This window comes from Aethalodelphis obliquidens, unplaced genomic scaffold (genome assembly GCF_003676395.1).
Source record: "Aethalodelphis obliquidens isolate GAN/ISIS:26980383/991018 unplaced genomic scaffold, ASM367639v1 scaffold37, whole genome shotgun sequence".
In the NCBI taxonomy this organism is placed as follows: domain Eukaryota; kingdom Metazoa; phylum Chordata; class Mammalia; order Artiodactyla; family Delphinidae; genus Aethalodelphis; species Aethalodelphis obliquidens.
In genome coordinates, this window is record NW_020837981.1 from 3,505,276 (window position 1) to 3,527,190 (window position 21,915).

A 21,915-nucleotide genomic window follows, 5' to 3' on the forward strand; every position below is an offset into this window, starting at 1 on the left:
AAAGGCTTTCCTACTACGAAGAGATTTCAGACTGGAGGGGTGCAGTTTCTGACTGGGCTTGTTTATCTTGTTATACATCAGCAGGATGGCTGCAACAGTTCTTCCTCCTGTCCCACCATTCTTGTTAACAATTTGAGGGGAAGCATCTTTATATGATCTCCTTTTAAAATGTTAGTATAATAAGCCAATGAAAAGAAATTGATTTATAGAATATTAAAGTGGAATGAAAACTACAGTATTTAAAATTTTTATTTTTATACTATGTGGTATAACACTTTACAAGTAATTCTGGTAATTTCAAAAAGGAAGGAAAATTATTGCTACCCTGTCACCTGTATCCAACTTTTCTTGGTGAATTTTATTACGTGGTTATCCTCTATTGATTTTTTTAATTATAAATGTAAGCATAATTTCTATATAACTATGTTGTTGAGTTTTAAGAGTTCTTTGCATATTTTGGGTAACAGTCCTTCACCAGAAGTGTCTTTTGAAAATATGTTCTCCCAGTTTGTGGCTTGTCTTCTCGTTCTCTTGATACTGTCTTTCCCAGAGCAGAAATTTCAATTGTAATGAAGCTGAGCCTCTCAATTATTTCTTTCATGGATTATGTCTTTAGTGTTATATCTAAAAAGGCATCACCATACCCAAGGTCATCTAGGTTTTCTCCTATACTATCGTCTAGGGGTTTTATTGTTTACATTTAGGTCTATGATCCAATTTGGGTCATTTTTATGAAGGGTGTATGTCTGTCTAGATTCATTTTTTTGTATGTGGATGTCCAGTTAGTCCAGCACTATTTGTTGAAGAGACCATCTTTGCTCCATTGCATTGTCTTTGCTCCTTTGGTCAAAGATCAGTTGACTGAATTTATGGGGGGTCTGTTTCTGGGATCTCTATTCTGTTCCATTGGTCTGTCTTTCCTTTCCCCAGTACCACACTGTCTTCATTGCTGTAGCTATACAATAAGTCTTGAAGTCAGGCAGTGGAACTGCCTCCAGTACCTTATTCAGTAGGGTGGCCCTGGGACAATGGTCTGCTTCTGGGTCCACAGTTAGGTACTCAGTTGGCCCACAGTGTGTCTATTACCAGGTGGGTGGCTGGTGTGGCTCCCGCCAAGTCTCAGTGAGGTTCTGCCACATCATTGAATGGGTCTCTGGGTGAGCAAAACTGATCCTGGACCATGGCTGAGAGGAGATAGAATCAAGCCCCCAGGGATGTTTCAAGTTCCATAGACACATTTGAAGTCTGCAGGCCTGGTTTTAGAGGCATAGATGGTTGTGTCTCCGGCCAGATCCCAAAGGAGGCTAGACTGGTCCATGACCATGGCTGGAGGGGTTGGAACTGAGTATAGAGGGGTGTGTGTGTGTGTGTGTGTGTGTGTGTGTGTGTGTGTGTGTGTGTGTGTAATGTATGTATATATCTGATATCTACATAAGCATACATAATCTAATATACTGTTGGTATTATTTTAAATAAACTGTTATCAGTTAGATCATTAATAAGAAGAAAAATAAAAGTTTTTTATTTTATCTTATTTCTTCTTCAGTACTCTTCCATTCTTTGTGTAGATACAAATTTCTGACCTATATTATCTACCTTCTTTCTAAAGAACTTCCTTTAATAGGTCTTGCAAAACAGGTCTACTGGCAACAAATTCCCTCACTTTTTGTTTTTCTGAGAAAGTCTTTATTTTTCCTTCACTTTTTAAGGGTAATTTTGTGGGGTATAGAATTCTAGGTTGGTGAGTTTTCTCTTTGAACATTTTAAATATTTCCCTCACCTCTCTTCTTGATTGAATGGTTTCTGAGGAGAAGTCAGATATAATTCTTATCTTCCTTTATAGGAAGGTGTTTTTTCCCTCTGCCTTCCTTGAGAGTTTTCCTTTTATCTTTGATTTTCTGTAGTTTGAAAACTGTATGCCTAGGTATAGATTTTTGGGGGCATATTTCTTGCTTAGTTCTCTGAGCTTCCTGGATTTGTGGTTTGGTACCTGGCATTAACTTGATAAAATTCTTAGTCATTATTGTTTCAAATATTTTTTCTCTTCTTTTCTCTTTCTTCTCCTTCTGTTATTTCCATTATGTATAAATTATACCTTTTGTAGTTGTCCCACAGTCCTTGAATAGTCAGTCTTTGTTCTCATTGCTTTTCACTTTTTGAGTATACCTCTAGTTCAGAGAGTCTTTCCTCAGCTATGTCTAGTCTACTAATAAGACCATCAAAAGAATTCTTCATTTTTATTACAGTGTTTATTTATCTTTAGCATTTCTTTTTATTTCTTTCTCAGGATTTCCATCTCTCTGCTTACATGTCTATCTGTCTATTGCAGGCCATCTGTTTTATCCATTATAGCCCTTAGTATATTAATCCTAGTTGTTTTAAATTCCTAATCTGATAATTCCACTGTCCCTGCCATGTCTGGTTCTAATGCTTGCTCTGTCCCTTCAAACTGTGGTTTTGGCTTTTGGTATGCCTTGTAATTTTTTCTTGATAGCCAGACATGTTGTGTTGTACCAGCTAAAAAGAACTGTTATAAATAGGCCTTTATTAATGTGGTGGCAAGTTACGCGGGGAGGGGAAGTGTTCTACAGTCCTGTGATTAGGTCTCGGTCTTTTAGTGGGCCTATGCCTCTAGACTGAATTTCACAAGTGATTCTCAGGTTACTTTTCCCACTTTAAATGGGGCAGGATAGCTAGATTGGGTTGGAGTTGGGTATTGCCTTTCCTAGGGTCAGTTAGAGTCTGATTCCCTAGCATTTTAGGTTCTGGTTAACTAGTTTCCCCCAAGGGTAGACTTTCTTAAGAATAACAGTGTTCTCTGGTGTATTTCAAAATGGTCCCTTTTCTCCTCATTCTGCACAGTAGTTTGACCTGTGACTCCCCTCTCTTATGGATCCAAGAAGAGTCGACTTTTCAGTCTGTTAAGCTTTTTACTTGTTATTAAGATGGAGTGGTGACTTCCAACCTCCTTACATGTGGAAGGAAACTAGAAGTCCTATTTATAACTTTGTACTTTTTTCTAAACTAATTTCTTCTAGTAAATATTGATCTATATTTCTTGAAATGCACCATCTTTGGAGCTTGTTGTGGAAAAGAGGTAGTAGAGATTTAGTCCACTCCTGTTCTTTTACAGATGAAGAAAATGGGGACCCTCAAAGAGCAGTGACATGCCCAAGTTCCTGCAGCCAGTGACCATTCAAGGCTGAAGCACACTGAGGGTTCTTCTCATCCAGGTAACTTTCTCTGCAACAAATAGGAGGGGAGTGAGTGAGTGTAGGTGGGTTAGTGGCTCCAACAAGCCTTTCCTGACTCACAGTGTGTCTAAATGAGGTGTGCAAAAGGCAAGAACAGTGACCACATGTTGCAAACCCTGAAGGTACTGAGAGAAATCCAGTTGATGGATTGAATTTTTAAAAAATACAATTTCAAGAAAATGACTACTCCATATTCACAGGCCAGATCAAAGGTGAGTTTTTAAGGGAATCCCTACTGAGCAGAGTACTTTTCTCCTTCATTTGCATTCCTATATCGTTTTGTTTTAAGTACATTTGACATTTACCACATTTTATTTTAATTTCCTGTTCAAACGTCTTCCTCCAGGGAGTATATTAAGCAGAGCACCATTTATTATTACTTTTTCTAGTCCTAATATTTAACTCTGGTACATGATAGTTGATCAATATATATTTGGTGAATTGATTGCTACGTATTATCATCATAGGTAGCTTTAAGCACGTAGGTTTTCTCAATTTTTGCAAAAGCGTGAATTGATTGAAATTCTTCCAAAACAACCATTTAATAAATGTTTATTCAATATTGGCTCCTACTTATGCGCTGTGTTAAGAATAAAGATAGAAAGATGAACCAATGCTGTCATCCTTGTCTTCAATGGACTTTCATCTTAATGGGGCATACAGAAAAAGCATCAATAAACACAGTATGCTAAAACTATAATAGAGAAGTACATAGACACAGGACAGGCACCTCCTACACATAGGAACTCTCCCAATAAGCTTCCAAGAAAATAATAAAATTTGAGGTGGGCCTTGGCAGACAGATACAAATTTAACCATGTGCACATGCTAGGAAAGGGTCTTCCATTCAGGGAAAAAAAGTGTATTCTAAAGGGACGGATGTTAATGTGGGTGGCAAGGGGATGGGACAATGATAGAGTGGTTGGAACAAAAGTTAGTCTGGGAAGTGAGGGTTAATAGATGAGTAGATGAACTCTTGCCACAGTGTGGAATGGGGTAGCAGGAAGTGGACATAAGCTTTCAGGTTATTGGTAGGAGTGTTGATTTTTGACCCCTAAAATTAGTTGTGAACTTTTCCTTTCCCAGATGTTTTCCTACATTAATCTACTACCATTTCAACACATATATGAGATTCTTACCTACTCAGTTAATCTTGGTGGAAAGCAGCCAGAATTATTAGTTTTTCACTTCTTGTGACCCACTTAGCCAAATACCTTGAACACATTCACTTCTCCCTGTCTCTGAAGTCACTTCCCAAGTCCAATTACTGTGTCTCTAACCTAATCTACATTGTTATCATCCTTTCTCCCTATTTCCATTCTTCTTGTCCTTTAATAAAATTCCTACACAAAAACCACAGTCAAATCTCTTATAAATGTCAAATGAAAAGTGTTTCCTCTACCACTTTGACTCTTTATAATATCTTAATTCATGTAGAATAAAACTCATCCTCATTTAAATCTATAATCTTGCATGCTGTGGCTCATGCTTAATTTCGTGACACTGTTCCCCAAGTTTATCATGCTGCAGTCACAGGGACCTGGTTTCAGTTTTCCCACATGCGTTTATCCCTGTCTTTCCGTATTCTTCATAAGACCAGCTCCTTTTTATCCTACAAGTCTCATTTAAATCTCATACTCTCGGAGTCTTCTTCAAACATGTTATATAAAACAGATTGCTTTGATTTATTTTTAAACTTATTTATTTATCCTCACTTGTTGTAAACTAAAATACAGATGCAGAAAACTGCTATAGAATGCATGTACAGTTATTTGATTATTATGAGGCTAACATCTTTATTAGCACTTGACCAATCAGGTAAAAATATATTGTCAGCCATACCAGAAGCCCCTCAAAATGCCTTGTTCTCAGCAATACCTCTCATATTCCCCATAAACAAATATTCTCCTAAGTTTTAGTAATCACTTCCTTGCATTGCTTTAGTTTCATCATACAAGGGTACCTCCCTAAATCTTATGCTTTGGCCTCATCCATTTGTCTCTGTTTTGTTTTGTTTTGATATATCTTTCCAATGGATTTTGATTTATAGGTTTTACTTCTGTCATTTTTTCCTTATGTTTTATTTTTTAATTGAAGTGTAATTTACATAAAATAAAACACACAGATTGTAAATGTACATTTCAATAAGTTGTTTCAAATCTATGCATCCCTGTAACCACCAGTTCATCATCTCAAAAAGTTCCCTCATCCCTTTTTTCTGTCAATTCCATCTCCCAGAGGCAACCATTGTTCTGATCTTTATCACCATAGTTTTTCCTTGTTCTTGAATGTCATATAAAGGGAATTATGCAGTGTGTACTCTTAAGTTTCAAAGTTCTTTCACTCAACATAACGCTGTTTCATGTATTAGTCATTTGTTTTCTTTCATGGCTAAATAGTATTCCATTCTATAAACATACTATATTATTTTTAATCCATTCTCTTGTTCATGGACACATCAAAATATTTCAGCTTTGAGAAGATATCAATAAAATGTGGACATTCTTATATACGTCTTTTCATGAATGTGTTTTCTTTTGGGGAAATTCCTAAAAGTTAAATTGTTGGATTGTATAGTAAGCATACGTTAAACTTTATAAGAAACGAACTGTATTTCAAAACGTTTGTACCATTTTACATTCCAACCAGTAATCCATGAGCATATCAGTTGCTTCACAAATTTGCCAACAATTGGAATGGAATAGCCATTGTAGTGGGTGTGTGTAGTATCACACTGTGGTTTGTTTTACATTTATTTGATTACTAATTCTCTGAACATCTTACCATGTGCCTTTTGGAGAACATTATTTGTGAAGTGTCTGTTCAGGGTTTCCCCTATTTTAATCAGATACTGGATTATTTTGTCTATTCTTATGTTACAGAAGTGCTTTATACACAGACACATACATGTTCACACACAGACACACAGGCCTCACAAGCATACACATCTGTCAGCCGTTATGATGGTGGATGTATGTATTGAGAATATTTTCTCCAAGTCTGTGCCTTGTCTTTTTATTTTCTTACTGGTGTCTTTTGAAGAGACTATTTAATTTTAATGATGTTTAATTCATTGACTTTTTATTTGATGTTTAGTACTTTTTGTACTAAACATCCAAGAAATTGTTACCCACTCCGGGTTCACAAAAATATTCACCAATGTTTTTATCTGGAATTTTCATTGTTTCAGCTTTTATGTTTATTTATATTGTAAGTCTCACATGAATTATTGTGTATAGTATGATGTACAGGTCAATTTACTTTCATACGAATGTCTAGTAGTTTCAGTGCCATTAAAAAAACCCCAAACTATCCTTTGCTCATTGAACTACTTTGGAAGCTTTGTCAAAAAATATCAATTGACCTTATATGTGCAAATTTATTTCTGTAATGTGTTAGCCTATGTTTTTTTAACCCTTAACCCAATATACTCTGTGTTGAGCCCTCTAAGTTTCTTCTTTTCCAAATCTTTTTTCACTTTGCTAAGGCCTTTGAATTTCCATGTAAATTTTAGAGTTATCTTGTCAATTTAATAAAAGCCTGCTGGAGTTCTGATTGGAATTGTCTTGAATTTTAGATCACTATTTCTCAATCTTTTAAAAAATTGTTTCACCCTTCCCCCCACAACTTCAAGGAGAAAAAGTAAATTCTATTTAAATCCTCTCAAGCAAGCTACATTAAATAATAAAGAATAACATTCTATCAGGTAGGGTTGAGCCTTGGAAAATGACAAGCCATTGTAATATCTGAGGATTTTCTTGAACAAATTTTCATCCTTTCTAAGGGGTGATGTTGTCCCTGCTGAGAACATATGCTTTAGATCAATGTGGGGAGAACCTTAACAATGTTTAGTCTTCCATTCTATGAGCTTGCTATCTCTTTCCATTTATTTAGGTCCTCTTTAATTTCTCTGGCAATGTTTTCTAGTTTTCATTGTACAGCTATTTCACCTTTTTTGGTTAAATTAATTTCTAAACAAGAATTTTTGTTTCCTTGTGCCTTCAAAAAGTAGTATTTTCATTGTATTTTTAATCATCTATTGTTAATATATAGAAATACCATTAATCTTACTACATTCCATGGTAACTTCTGTCATTTCAGTAGTAATTCTGGTAATAGAATTTAGTCCTTTTTGACAGATCCCTCCCTTAGGATTTTAAACCTAAACCATCAAGCGGTCAGCAAATAAAGGCAACATCCTTGTGCTTTATTTCTGTTTTCTTCTAGTAACACCTTCCTGAGGGGAGGTTTATAAAAATTTAAGTGAGGAAATACCTTATAAAGTGAAAAGTAATAGGTGTAAGTATTTTTGTTATTTTTCCTTTTCAGTCTCCTCTCAATATCAACTAGCACCAACTGCAATCAGCCAGTGTGCCCATTCTTGTCTTTTTCCTCTCTTGGAGCAGTGTGTCTGCCAGAATGGATGGACTGATTTCCTGGATGAACAAAGGTAGGATCACAAAGCTTTACCTTCATTAGAGGGCAGCTGAGAAAAGGGGAGCCTTCCCAGCTGGCCTCCAAAAGAGAATACAACAGCAGGATTTGGCCAATTACTACAAGTTTGTATAAAACAGTGTTTTCTTTCAGGCTACCTCCCTGTAGTGTAAGCCTACTATTGTGGTTCATAGCCAGTTTCTCTCGGTGCTGGCTGACTTTGATATCCCAGGAGGCATGTGAGAAACTGCAGTCCTGGCTGAATTAAGGTCAGGAGAAATGAAAAAATGCAATTACAGTGGAGACACGTTCTATTCTATCATCTTGTTTTTGTGTATGGCTATGTTCGCTTCAGTATTGTGCAAACTTGATAATTAGTTCCTTGAAGATTTCTGGTACTGTCTTGAATTAAATTGAGGAAAACGCTTTCATCAAACATAGTCAGATCTGGATATAGAGGAGCAAATATGTAATACAATGGGAATAAAGAAAAACAGAGGTAAATGCACATGAGACTGGAAATAGAATGGACTTGTAAAAGAGAGTATAAAAAAGGAAAAAAAGAACTGAAAGGAAGTTCCAAAACATATCTTGAAAATCTACCACATAGCATATATTTTATATATTTTTCTTGCCTTTTCATAAGCTTTTTTTTTCTTATTGTTGAGTTGTAAGAGTTCTTTACAGACATACTTCATGTTATTGTGCTTTACAGATAGTGCATTTTTTACAAATTGCAAGTCTGTGGCAATTCTGCATTGAACAAATCTGTCAGTGCCATTTTTCCAACAACATTTACCCACTTCATACCCGCCTGTCACATTTCGGTTATTTCTCACAGTATTTCAGACTTTTTCATTATTGTTATGTTTATTAAGGTGATACGTGATCATTGATCTTTGATGATACTACCATAACTCACTGAAGGCTCAATGATGGTTAGCAGTTTTTAGCAATAAAGTATTTTTTTTAGTTTCTTTTTTTAACATCTTTTTTTAATGTAATTTAATTTATTTTTTTATACAGCAGGTTCTTATTAGTCATCAGTTTTATACACATCAGTGTATACATGTCAGTCCCAGTCGCCCAATTCATCACACCACAACCACCACCACCACCACCACCCCCGCCACTTTCCCCCTTTGCTGTCCATACGTTTGTTCTCTACATCTGTCTCAATTTCTGCCCTGCAAAGCGGTTCATATGTACCATTTTTCTAGGTTCCACATATATGTGTTAATATACGATATTTGTTTTTCTCTTTCTGACTTACTTCACTCTGTATTGACAGTCTCTAGATCCATCTACGTCTCAACAAATGACCCAATTTTGTTCCTTTTTATGGCTGAGTAATATTCCATTGTGTATATGTACCAACCGTCCTTATCCATTTGTCTGTCGATAGGCATTTAGGTTGCTTCCCTGACCTGGCTATTGTAAGTAGTGCTGCAGTGAACATTGGGGTGCATGTGTCTTTTTTTCTTTTAAGTAGAAACTTTCATTTATTTTCCAGACATATAGCATTCTTTAAACTTTTTTTGTGCAAACTACTTATACTAGAAAATGAATCACAGAGATATAATGTACAACACAGGGATATAGTCAATAATATAATAATTTGGTGTGATGTGTAATCTAGAAAAATATTGAATCACTATGTAATACACCTGAAACTAGTATTATACTGTAAGTCAACTATGCTTCAATTAAAAAAATTAAATTTCTCTTGTAAAACGTAACATAGATAAATAAAAATGAACAAACCTTGAAGTGGAGGTGGATTTAATCTCAAACCAACATTAAGTACCACCACTTAAATCAAGAAATACAAAATTGCCAAACTCTGTAATCTCCCCCTGTGCTCCCTCTTCCTTACTACTCCTCTCTGTTCCAAAGTTAAAAAATATCATGACTTTTATTGTCACTACATCTATGCTATTCTGTAGTGTTTGCCACCCATGCATGAATTTTCACATATTATAGTATTGTCCTGCCTGTTTGTGAACTTCATATAAATAGAATAATCCAATACAAATTCTCTTGTGCTGACTTCTTTTTTTTTTTTTTTATATCTTTATTGGAGTATAATTGCTTTAAAATGGTGCGTTAGTTTCTGTTTTATAACAAAGTGAATCAGTTATACATATACATATGTTCCCATATCTCTTCCCTCTTGCGTCTCCCACCCTCCCACCCTCCCTATTCAACCCCTCTCGGTGGTCACAAAGCACCGAGCTGATCTCCCTGTGCTATGTGGCTGCTTCCCACTAGCTATCTATTTTATGTTAGGTAGTGTATATATGGCCATGCCACTCTCTCACTTTGTCACAGCTTACCATTCCCCCTCCCCATATCCTCAAGTCCATTCTCTAGTAGGTCTGTGTCTTTATTCCTGTCTTACCAATAGGTTCTTAATGATATTTTTTTTCTTAAATTCCATATGTATGTGTTAGCATACAGTATTTGTCTTTCTCTTTCTGACTTACTTCACTCTGTACATCAGACTCTAGGTCCATGCACTTCATTATAAATAGCTCAATTTCGTTTCTTTTTATGGCTGAGTAATATTCCATTGTATATATGTGCCACATCTTCTTTATCCATTCATCTGTCGTTGGACACTTAGGTTGCTTGCATGTCCTGGCTATTGTAAATAGTGGTGCAATGAACATTGTGGTACATGACTCTTTTTGAATTATGGTTTTCTCAGGGTATATGCCCAGTAGTGGGATTGCTGGGTCATATGGTAGTTCTATTTGTAGTTTTTTAAGGAAACTCCATACTGTTCTCCATAGTGGCTGTACCAATTCACATTCCCACCAGCAGTGCAGCAGGGTTCCCTTTTCTCCACACTCTCTCCAGCATTTATTGTTTCTAGATTTTTTGATGATGGCCATTCTGACTGGTGTGAGATGATATCTCATTGCAGTTTTGATTTGCATTTCTCTAATAGTTAATGATGTTGAGCATTCTTTCATGTATTTGATGGCAGTCTGTATATCTTCTTTGGAGAAATGTCTATTTAGGTCTTCTGCCCATTTCTGGATTGGGTTGCTTGGTTTTTTTGTTATTGAGCTGCATGAGCTGCTTGTAAATTTTGGAGATTAATCATTTGTCAGTTGCCTCATTTGCAAATATTTTCTCCCATTCTGAGGGTTGTCTTTTGGTCTTGTTTATGGTTTCCTTTGCTGTGCAAAAGCTTTGAAGTTTCACTAGGTCCCATTTGTTTATTTTTGTTTTTATTTCCATTTCTCTAGGAGGTGGGTCAAAAAGGATTTTGCTGTGATTTATGTCATAGAGTGTTCTCCCTATGTTTTCTTCTAAGAGTTTGATAGTTTCTGGCCTTACATTTAGGTCTTTAATCCATTTTGAGCTTATTTTTGTGTATGGTGTTAGGGAGTGATCTAATCTCATACTTTTACATGTACCTGTCCAGTTTTCCCAGCACCACTCATTGAAGAGGCTGTCCTTTCTCCACTGTATATTCCTGCCTCCTTTATCAAAGATTAGGTGACCATATGTGCGTGGGTTTATCTCTGGGCTTTCTATCCTGTTCCATTGATCTATCTTTCTGTTTTTGTGCTAGTACCATACTGTCTTGATTACTGTAGCTTTGTAGTATAGTCTGAAGTCAGGGCGCCTGATTCCTCCAGCTCCGTATTTCATTCTCAAGATTGCTTTGGCTATTCAGGGTCTTTTGTGTTTCCATACAAATTGTGAAATTTTTTGTTCTAGTTCTGTGAAAAATGCCCGTGGTAGTTTGATAGGGATTGCATTGAATCTGTAGATTGCTTTGGGTAGTATAGTCATTTTTACAATGTTGATTCTTCCAATCCAAGAACATGATATATCTCTCCATTTGTTTGTGTCATCATTAATTTCTTTCATCAGTGTCTTACACTTTTCTGCATACAGGTTTTTGGTCTCCTTAGGTAGGTTTATTCTTAGGTATTTTTTCTTTTCGTTGCAGTGGTAAATTGTAGTGTTTCCTTAATTTCTCTGTCAGATTTTTCATCGTTAGTATACAGGAATGCCAGAGATTTCTGTGCATTAATTTTGTATCCTGCTACTTTACCAAATTCATTGATTAGCTCTAGTAGTTTTCTGGTAGCACCTTTAGGATTCTCTATGTATAGTGTCATGTCATCTGCAAACAGTGACAGCTTTACTTCTTCTATTCAAATTTGGATTCCTTTTATTTCCTTTTCTTCTCTGATTGCTGTGGCTAAAACTTCCAAAACTATGTTGAATAAGAGTGGTGAGAGTGGGCAACCTTGTCTTGTTCCTGATCTTAGTGGAAATGCTTTTAGTTTTCACCATGGAAGACGATGTTGGCTGTGGGTTTGTCATATATGTCCTTTATTATGTTGAGGAAAGTTCCCTCTATGCCTACTTTTTGGAGGGTTTTTATCATAAATGGGTGTTGAATTTTGTCGAAAGCTTTCTCTGCATCTATTGAGATGACCATATGGTTTTTCTCCTTCTATTTGTTAATATGGTGTATCACATTGATTGATTTGTGTATATTGAAGAATCCTTGCATTCCTGGAATAAACCCCACTTGATCATGGTGTATGATCCGTTTAGTGTGCTGTTGGATTCTGTTTGCTAGTATTTTGTTGAGGATTTTTGCCTCTATGTTCATCAGTGATATTGGCCTGTAGTTTTCTTTCTTTGTGACATCCTTGTCTGGTTTTGGTATCAGGGTGATGGTGGACTCATAGAATGAGTTTGGGAGTGTTCCTCCCTCTGCTATATTTTGGAAGAGTTTGAGAAGGATAGGTGTTAGCTCTTCTCTAAATGTTTGATAGAATTCGCCTGTGAAGCCATCTGGTCCTGGGCTTTTCTTTGTTGGAAGATTTTTAATCACAGTTTCAATTTCAGTGCTTGTAATTGGTCTGTTCATATTTTCTTTTTCTTCCTGATTCAGTCTTGGTATGTTGTGCATTTCTAAGAATTTGTCCATTTCTTCCAGGTTGTCCATTTTATTGGCATAGAGTTGCTTGTAGTAACCTCTCATGATCTTTTGTATTTCTGCAGTGTCATTTGTTACTTCTCCTTTTTCATTTCTAATTCTGTTGCTTTGAGTCTTCTCCCTTTTTTTCTTCATGAGTCTGGCTAATGGTTTATCAATTTTGTTTATCTTCTCAAAGAACCAGCTTTTAGTTTTATTGATCTTTGCTATCGTTTCCTTCATTTCTTTTTCATTTATTTCTGATCTGACCTTTATGATTTCTTTCCTTCTGCTAACTTTGGAGTTTCTTTGTTTTTCTTTCTCTAATTGCTTTAGGTGCAAGGTTAGGTTGTTTATTCGAGATGCTTCCTGTTTCTTAAGGTAGGATTGTATTGCTATAAACTTCCCTCTTAGAACTGCTTTTGCTGCATCCCATAGGTTTTGAGTCGTCGTGTCTCCATTGTCATTTGTTTCTAGGTATCTTTTGATTTCCTCTTTGATTTCTTCAGTGACCACTTCGTTATTAAGTAGTGTATTGTTTAGCCTCCATGTGTTTGTATTTCTTACAGATCTTTTCCTGTAATTGGTACCTAGTCTCATAGAATTATGGTCGGAATAGATATTTGATACAATTTCAATTTTCTTAAATTTACCAAGGCTTGATTTGTGACCCAAGATATTATCTATCTTGGAGACTGTTCCATGAGTACTTGAGAAAAATGTGTATTCTGTTGTTTTTGGATGGAATTTCCTATAAATATCAATTAAGTCAAGATCATCTTCTTTAATGTATCATTTAAAGCTTGTGTTTCCTTATTTACTTTCCTTTTGGATGATCTGTCCATTGGTGAAAGTGGGGTGTTAAAGTTCCCTACTGTGAATGTGTTACTGTTGATTTCCCCTTTTATAGCTGTTAGTATATGCCTTATATATTGAGGTGCTCCTATGTTGGGTGCATAAATATTTACAATTGTTATAACTTCTTCTTGGATCGATCCCCTGATCATTATGTAGTGTCTGTCTTTGTCTCTTGTAATAGTCTTTGTTTTAAAGTCTATTTTTTCTGATATGAGAATTGCTACTCCAGCTTTCTTTTGGTTTCCATTTACATAGAATATCTTTTTCCATCCCCTCACTTTCAGTCTGTATGTGTCTCTAGGTCCGGAGTGGGTCTCTTGTAGACAGCATATATATGGTTCTTGTTTTTATATCCATTCAGCCAGTCTGTGTCTTTTGGTGGGAGCATTTAATCCATTTACATTTAAGGTAAATATCGATATGTATGTTCCTATTCCCATTTTCTTAATTGTTTTGGGTTTGTTATTGTAGGTCTTTTCCTTCTCTTGTGTTTCCTCCCTAGGGAAGCTCCTGTAGCATTTGTTGTAAAGCTGGTTTGGTGGTGCTGAACTCTCTCAGGTTTTGCTTGTCTGTAAAGGTTTTAATTTCCCATCAAATCTGAGTGAGATGCTTGCTGGGTAGAGTAATCTTGGTTGTAGATTTTTCTCCTTCATCACTTTAAATATTTCCTGCCAGTCCCTTCTGTCTTGCAGAGTTTCTGCTTAAAGATCGGCTGTTAACCTTATGGGGATTCCCTGTGTGTTTTTTGTTGTTTTTCCCTTGCTGCTTTTAATATGTTTTCTTTGTATTTAATTTTTGAAAGTTTTATTAATATGTGTCTTGGTGTGTTTCTTCTTGGATTTATCCTGTATGGGACTCTCTATGCTTCCTGGACTTGATTAACTATTTCCTTTCCCATATTAAGGATGTTTTCAACTATAATCTCTTGAAATATTTTCTCCATCCTTTTCTTTTTCTCTTCTTCTTCTGGAACCCCTATAATTCGAATGTTGGTGCGTTTAATGTTGTCCCAGAGGTCTCTGAGACTGTCCTCAGGTCTTTTCATTCTTGTTTCTTTATTCTTCTCTGCAGTAGTTGTTACCACTATTTTATCTTCCAGGTCATTTATCCATTTTTCTGCCTCAATTATTCTGCTATTGATCCCATCTATAGTATTTTTAATTTCATTTATTGTGTTGTTCATTGTTGCTTGTTTCATCTTTAGTTCTTCTAGGTCCTTGTTAAATGTTTCTTGCATTTTCCTATTCAGTTTCCAAGATTTTGGATCATCTTTACTATCATTATTCTGCATTGTTTTTCAGGTAGACTGCCTCTTCATTTGTTAGGTCTGGTGGGTTTTTATCTTGCTCCCTCATCCGCTGTGTGTTTTTCTGTCTTCTCATTTTGCTTATCTCACTGTGTTTGGGGTCTCCTTTTTGCAGGCTGCAGGTTCGTAGTTCCTGTTGTTTTTAGTGTCTGTCCCCAGTGGCTAAAATTGGTTCGGTGGGTTGTGTAGGCTTCCTGGTGGAGGGGACTAGTGCCTGTGTTCTGGTGGATGAGGCTAGATCTTGTCTCTCTGGTGGGCAGGTCCACGTCTGGTGGTGTGTTTTGGGGTGTCTGTGGACTTATTCTGATTTTAGGCAGCCTCTCTGCTAATGGGTGGGGTTGTGTTCCTGTCTTGCTAGTTGTTTGGCATAGGGTGTCCAGCACTATAGCTTGCTGGTCGTTGAGTGAAGCTGTGTGTTGGTGTTGAGATGGAGATCTCTGGGAGATTTTCACCATTTGATATTCCATGGAGCTGGGAGGTCTCTTGTGGACCAGTGTCCTGAAGTTGGCTCTCCCACCTCAGAGGCACAGCAGTGACTCCTGGCTGTAGCACCAAGAGCCTTTCATCCACATGGCTCAGAATAAAAGGGAGAAGAAGTAGAACGAAAGAAAGAAAGAAGGTAAAGGAAAATAAAGTAAGGTAAAATGAAGTAAATTTATTAAAATAAAAAAACTTATTAAGAAAAATATGTTTTTTAAAAATTAATAAAAAATAAGTAAGTGGACAGATAGAACCCTGGGATAACTCATGAAAGCAAAGGTATACAGACAAAATGTCACACAGAAGCATACACATACACACTCACAAAAACAGGAAAAGGGGAAAAAATAATATATCTTGCTCTCAAAGTCTACCTTCTCAGTTTGGGATGATTTGTTGTCTATTCAGGTATTCCACAGATGCAGGGTACATCAAGTTGATTGTGGAGCTTTAATCCACTGCTCCTGAGGCTGCTGGGAGAGATTTCCCTTTCTCTTCTTTGTTTGCACAGCTCCCAGGGTTCAGCTTTTGATTTGGCCCTGCCTCTGCATGTAGGTCGCCGAAGGGCGTCTGTTGTTTGCTCAGACAGGACGGGGTTAAAGGAGCTGCTGATTCGGGGGGTCTGGCTCACTCACGCCGTGGGGAGGGAGGGGCACGGATTGCAGGGCCAGCCTGCGGCGGCAGAGGCCGGTGTGACATTGCAACAGCCTGAGGCACGCCTTGCGTTCTCCTGGGGGAGTTGTCCCTGGATCCCGGGACCTTGGCAGTGGCGGGCTGCACAGGCTCCCCGGAAGGGAGGTGTGGAGAGCGACCTGTGATCGCACAGAGGCTTCCTGGTGGTGGCAGCAGCAGCCTTAGCGTCTCCTGCCCGTCTCTGGGGTCCGTGCTGTTAGCCATGGCTCGCGCCGGTCTCTGGAGCTCCTTTAAGCAGCACTCTTAATCCCCTCTCTTTGCACACCAGGAAACAAAGGGGAAGAAAATGTCTCTTGCCTCCTCGGCAGGTCCAGACTTTTTCCCTGACTCCCTCCCAGCTAGCCGTGGTGCACTAACCCCTTCAGGGTGTGTTCACGCCGCCAGTCTTCTCCCTGCACTCCGGACCGAAGCCCGAGCCTCAGCTCCCAGCCCCGCCCACCCCGGCGGGTGAGCAGACAAGCCTTTCGGGCTGGTGAGTGCTGGTTAGCACCAATCCTCTGTGCGGAAATCTCTCTGGTTTTCCCTCTGCACCCCTGTTGCTGTGCTCTCCTCCGCGGCGCCGAAGCTCCCCCGCTCCACCACCCGCAGTCTCCACCCGCGAAGGGGCTTCTAGTGTGTGGAAACCTTTCTTCCTTCACGGCTCCCTCCCACTGGTGCAGGTCCCATTCTTATTCTTTTGTCTCTGTTGATTCTTTTTTCTTTTGCCCTACCCAGGTACGTGGGGAGTTTCTTGCCCTTTGGGAGGTCTGAGGTCTTCTTCCAGCGTTCAGTAGGTGTTCTGTAGGAGTTGTTCCACGTGTAGATGTATTTCTGATGTATCTGTGGGGAGGAAGGTGATCTCCACATCTTACTCTTTCGCCATCTTCCCCCTCTCTCTGCATGTGTCTTTTTGAATTATGGTTTTCTTTGGGTATATGCCCAGTATTGGGATTGCTGGATCATATAGTAATTCTATTTTTAGTTTTATAAGGAACCTCCATACTGTTCTCCATAGTGCCTGTATCAATTTACATTCCCACCAACAGTGCAAGAGGGGTCCCTTTTCTCCACATCCTCTCCAACATTTGTTGTTTCCAGATTTTCTGATGATGCCCATTCTAACTGATGTGAGGTGATACCTCACTGAGTTTTGATTTGCATTTCTGTAATTATTATTGATGTTGAGCAGCTTTTTATCTGCTTCTTGGCCATCTGTATGTCTTCTTTGGAGAAATGTCTATTTAGGTCTTATGCCCAATTTTGGATTGGGTTGTTTTTTTTTTAATTTTGAGCTGCATGAGCTGTTTATATATTTTGAAGATTAATCCTTTGTCTGTTGATTCATTTGCAAATATTTTCTCCCATTCTGAGAGTTGTCTTTTCGTCTTGTTTATGGTTTCCTTTGCTGTGCAAAGGCTTTGAAGTTTCATTTGGTCCCATTTGTTTATTTCTGTTTTTATTTCCATTACTGTAGGAGGTGGATAAAAAAAGATTTATGTCATAGAGTGTTCTTCCTATGTTTTCCTCTAAGAGTTTTATAGTGTCCTGTCTTACATTTAGGTCTCTAATCCATTTTGAGTTTATATTTGTGTATGGTGTTAGGGAGTGTTCTAATTTCATTCTTTTATGTGTAGCTGTCAAGTTTTCCCAGCACTACTAATTGAAGAGACTGTCTTTTCTCCATTATATACCCTTGCCTCCTTTGTCATAGATTAGTTGACCATAGGTGTGTGGGTTTTGATCATAGGTGCGTGGGTTTATCTTTGGGCTTTCTATCCCATTCCATTGATCTATATTTCTGTTTTTGTGCCAGTACCATATTGTCTTGATTACTGTAGCTTTGTAGTATAGTCTGAAATCAGGGAGTCTGATTCCTCCAGCTCCATTTTTTTTTTTTTCCCTCAAGACTGCTTTGGCTATTTGGGGCCTTTTGTTTCTGCATACAAATTGTGAAATTTTTTGTTCTAGTTCTGTTAAAAATGCCAGTGGTAGTTTGATAGGGATTGCATTGAATCTGTAGATTGCTTTGGGTAGTATAGTCATTTTTACAATGTTGATTCTTCCAGTCCAAGAACATGATATATCTCTCCATTTGTTTGTATCATCATTAATTTCTTTCATCAGTGTCTTATACTTTTCTGCATACAGGTCTTTGGTCTCCTTAGGTAGGTTTATTCTTAGATATTTTTTCTTTTCGTTGCAGTGGTAAATTGTAGTGTTTCCTTAATTTCTCTGTCAGATTTTTCATCGTTAGTATACAGGAATGCCAGAGATTTCTGTGCATTAATTTTGTGTCTGCTACTTTACCTAATTCATTGATTAGCTCTAGTAGTTTTCTGGTAGGATCTTTAGGATTCTCTATGTATAGTATCATGTCATCTGCAAACAGTGGCAGTTTTACTTCTTCTTTTCCAATTTGGATTCCTTTTATTTCTTTTTCTTCTCTGATTGCTGTGGCTAAAACTTCCGAAACATTGTTGAGTAATAGTGGTGAGAGTGGACAACCTTGATTTATTCCAGATCTTAGAGGAAAAGGTTTCAATTTTTCACCAATGAGAACAATGTTGGCTTTGGGTTTGTCTTATATGGCTTTTATTATGTTGAGGTAGATTCCCTTTATGCCCACTTTCTGGAGAGCTTTTATCATAAATGGGTGTTAAATTTTGTCAAAAGCTTTTTATTCATCGTTGAGATGATCGTATGGTTTTTATTCTTTAATTTGTTAATGTGGTATATCACATTCATTGATTTGTGTATATTGAAGAATCCTTGCCTCCCTGGGATAAATCCCACTTGATCATGGTGTCTGATCCTTTCAAGGTGTTCTTGCATTCTGCTTGCTAGTATGTTGTTGAGGATTTTTACATCTATATTCATCAGTGATATTGGTGTGTAATTTTCTTTTTTTGCAGTAGTTTTCTCTGGTTTTGGTATCTGTTTGATGGTGGCCTCATAGAATGAGCTTGGGAGTGTTCCTTCCTCTGCAATTTTTTGGAAGAGTTTGAGAAGGGTGGGTGTTAGCTCTCTTCTAAATGTTTGATAGAATTCACCTGTGAAGCCATCTGATCCTGGACTTCTGTTTGTTAGAAGATTTAATCACAGTTTCAATTTCATTACTTGTGATTGGTCTCTTCATATTTTCTATTTCTTTCTGGTTCAGTCTTGGAAGTTTATACCTTTCTATGAATTTGTCCATTTCTTCCAGGTTGTCCATTTTATTGGCATAAAGTTGCTTGTAATAATCTCTTAGGATGCTTTATATTTCTGTGATGTCAGTTGTAACTTCTCCTTTTTCATTTCTAATTTTGTTGATTTGAGTCCTCTCCCTCCTTCTCTCGATGAGTCTGGCTAATGGTTTTTCAATTTTGTTTATCTTCTCAAAGAGCCAGCTTTTAGTTTTATTGACCTTCGCTATTGTTTTCTTTATTTCTGTTACTCAGTTTGATTGATCATATTAACTGATAAATTTTGTTTTTAGTATTTTTAAAAAATTATTCTGTATTTTAGGAATCTACAGTCTACAACATGTGGCCCAAATGTGGTCCAGCACCTGTTTTTATATGAGCTAGAATGTTGTTACTTTTTTAAATGGAGAAAGAAAGGAAAAAGAATAATATGTGAGAGTGACCATATGTGGCACACAGAGCTTAAAATATCTACTGTTCTTTTCAAAAAAAGCTTGCTGACCCCTGCTCTGTTTTATTTCAAAACACAGTTTTTAGCACATGCTGTCACAACCCTACTCATATTCTGTGTATGCTTATCCAATTGCTGGTATATGTGCCTCTTGACTTAGGTAGTGGTGGCTCCATTCCATGTGCAATGGCCATTCATTCCTTGACACCTATGAAGAGGCCATAGGTGCCAAAAAATGAATGCCCCCTGGCAGCAGTCTTCACTAGTGGATAAACATCCACCCTCTTGCCCCTCAAGTGGGGGAGAGAGCTCTAAGGCACGCGTTCTAAGCTAGCTCACAGGGCCCAAAGGGATGAAGCTCTGGTTGACAGGGTAGTGGCACACTTGATACTACATACTTTATGGCTTCCTTCTGTCCCCTGTCCTGCTTCCTGACTCCCTTTCAGTATTTGCTGGTATTCTCGCCCAAACAAACTACTTACATTCCATTCATGTGCTGTTGCCTAAAATAGTCTTTGGAATGTTTTCTTCTATTTTTTCTGCTTCCTTGAATTTTACCCAGTTCCTTAATTTCATACATAATGCATTCCTGAAAACATGTACAAGTTAAATATGTATACTTTCAGAAGATAGACTTACATTTTATAAGTTCTTAGATAGCCAAATATATCATTTAAAACTTTCTCCTGACAGTAACCTTTAGTCACTAATTTCAAAGGCATATTTTAGATATCTTATAACTAAGTTTTAAACTTATTTTTCTTCACAGTTTCTCACACAGTTGACTGTGCTCATCCCATGACTAACTCAGCTAAAGATTCATCTTTTTAGATACCCTTAATAATGTTTACCTCTGAGTTTTATCCTGTATATTATATTTGTACTGCCTATGACAAGTAACTTCATTTTTAATTTTCTTCTCTTTCCACGTTTTTAATTAAAATAATCAGATCCAAATGAAATTAAGATAACTGGAAAAATACTATTCAGATAAAGACAGTTGTGCTGCTGCTAAAATATGTGTTTGGCGAACTGGCAATTTCACCTTGAAATATTTCAGTGTTGCTATTCATCAGAAGAAGAATGAAAACCATAATTGACTTGAGAAAGGTATTTCAGAGCGAACAATGCATTTTTCGAAAGAATGCCATACATACAAGTTAATTTTTTTTTTTTTTTTTAAATCAAGAACCCCCTGCTAGCTTTTTTCTCTGTTTCTTTCAGGAGTTCCTACAGCTTTGTGTTGCAGGAGCTTTTTAAAATTCTAGTGGTTTTTCTTGCTCTGCTTATTCTTGCAGAAGGAGACATTTATTTACCTTGTGTTTATTTAGTGCGGTGGTTCCCAGCCATGACTGTACAGTGGAATCAGGGGTGCTTTAAAGACAGTACAGAGGCCTGGGTCTCCCCTCCTGAGATTCTGATTTAATTAGACTGCGATATGGCCTGGCCATTGGGAATCGTGAAAGCATCCTGGATGATTTTAATTCACAGACAGAATCAGCTAGGAGTTTAGGCAGATTCTATTGGACTTTGATATGTTCTTGTTTGAATCATGTTACAAGAGGAAAAATGATGCCGTACATAAATTCACAATATAATCCCAATAGGGGGCTCTGTTTCTCTTCTGACGAGTTTCTTTTCCTTGTGTTTTATTTGAAAGATGGAAGTTGTATGTTCCTGGCTCTTTGCAGAGTGTGGCCAAGTGCTCACCTACTGTCACTCTGTCTTGCAGGAGGATGCACCTGTACCACCAGCTCATTGCTTGGCACTCCTACTCTGAGCACCAGGAAACCAGAGACTTTCTATTGCCACTGCTGTAGCATAAGCATTGAGCCTAAGTCTAGAGAGATTCTAAACAGTTGTTGCTTTAAGGACCTCCCCTCCTCATGTCTACCATCACTTTGCCCTCTCATGACCCTCTTGTTTATGAGGCATCTGTTCTAGACAGCAGAATATAAGGGTTTTACTGGGCTCACATCCACTTAATTCTTTGATTATCTAAGGCAGACATGGTTCCAGCCTTTTGGAGAAACTTAAGGCATTCCACTGGAAGGGCACTAGAGCTCCTTTTTTGTGTCTTCTTGTGTACAGCAAGCATGGTGTTGTCATCAGTCTCAAGTGTTTGTTTGGCGTTGCTTAAGAGAGGCTGGTGGAGACTGTCATTATGACTTTAGGGAAAATTGCAGAACTTTCTTCAATTTAATCTGATTACACTTTCCTAGTCAACATTTTTGAAATTTTGGTACATGGCTGTCAAGATTCCCTCATTGCTAATGCCAATGAAGGTTCTCTTTAACTCCTACCTTGTTCACTTCAGTGGT

The 21,915-nt window shown here is 37.5% G+C and overlaps 1 long non-coding RNA gene across 1 annotated transcript in view; it reads left to right on the forward strand.

The window, feature by feature from the left end:
• Positions 1-3,139: 3,139 nt before the first annotated feature.
• LOC113632517 (uncharacterized) overlaps positions 3,140-21,915 on the forward strand; it is a 264,325-nt gene continuing 245,549 nt past the window's right edge. The window contains exons 1-2 of the long non-coding RNA XR_003437842.1: positions 3,140-3,233; positions 7,584-7,704. This is a non-coding gene — a long non-coding RNA (uncharacterized LOC113632517). The remainder of the gene's footprint in view (positions 3,234-7,583; positions 7,705-21,915) is intronic.